Genomic DNA, 257 nt, shown 5'->3' with positions numbered 1-257 from the left:
GGCTGGAAGCAGAAGTGGAGTTTGTGGAGTGTCTAGGCAACCCTTTATATTTATATTTTATAATAAAGGAAGGGTATTTAGAGAGAGAAAAATTTATATATTATTTACGTTATTTACTTTATCTCACTCATCCTCCTTTTATTTATTTATTTAGGTTTCCTATTGGTTTATACGTGCTGCAGCTGCTGCAGCACAGAACGTATAGAGTCGCTCTTGCTGCTGCTGCTGATGCTGCTGTTCTGCTGCTGCAAAAAAAT

The 257-nt window shown here is 37.0% G+C and overlaps 1 protein-coding gene across 1 annotated transcript in view; it reads left to right on the top strand.

The window, feature by feature from the left end:
• The window catches only part of EMH_0049110 (uncharacterized protein), a gene marked incomplete at both ends in the record, with an annotated part of 3,797 nt that overhangs the window by 1,386 nt on the left and 2,154 nt on the right, over window positions 1–257 (top strand).

This window comes from Eimeria mitis, genomic scaffold (assembly GCF_000499745.2).
Source record: "Eimeria mitis Houghton genomic scaffold, Emh_scaff2132, whole genome shotgun sequence".
Classification (NCBI taxonomy): domain Eukaryota; phylum Apicomplexa; class Conoidasida; order Eucoccidiorida; family Eimeriidae; genus Eimeria; species Eimeria mitis.
The sequence above is the reverse complement of the archived record's forward strand: the minus strand, read 5'-3'. Positions and strand labels throughout refer to the sequence as shown.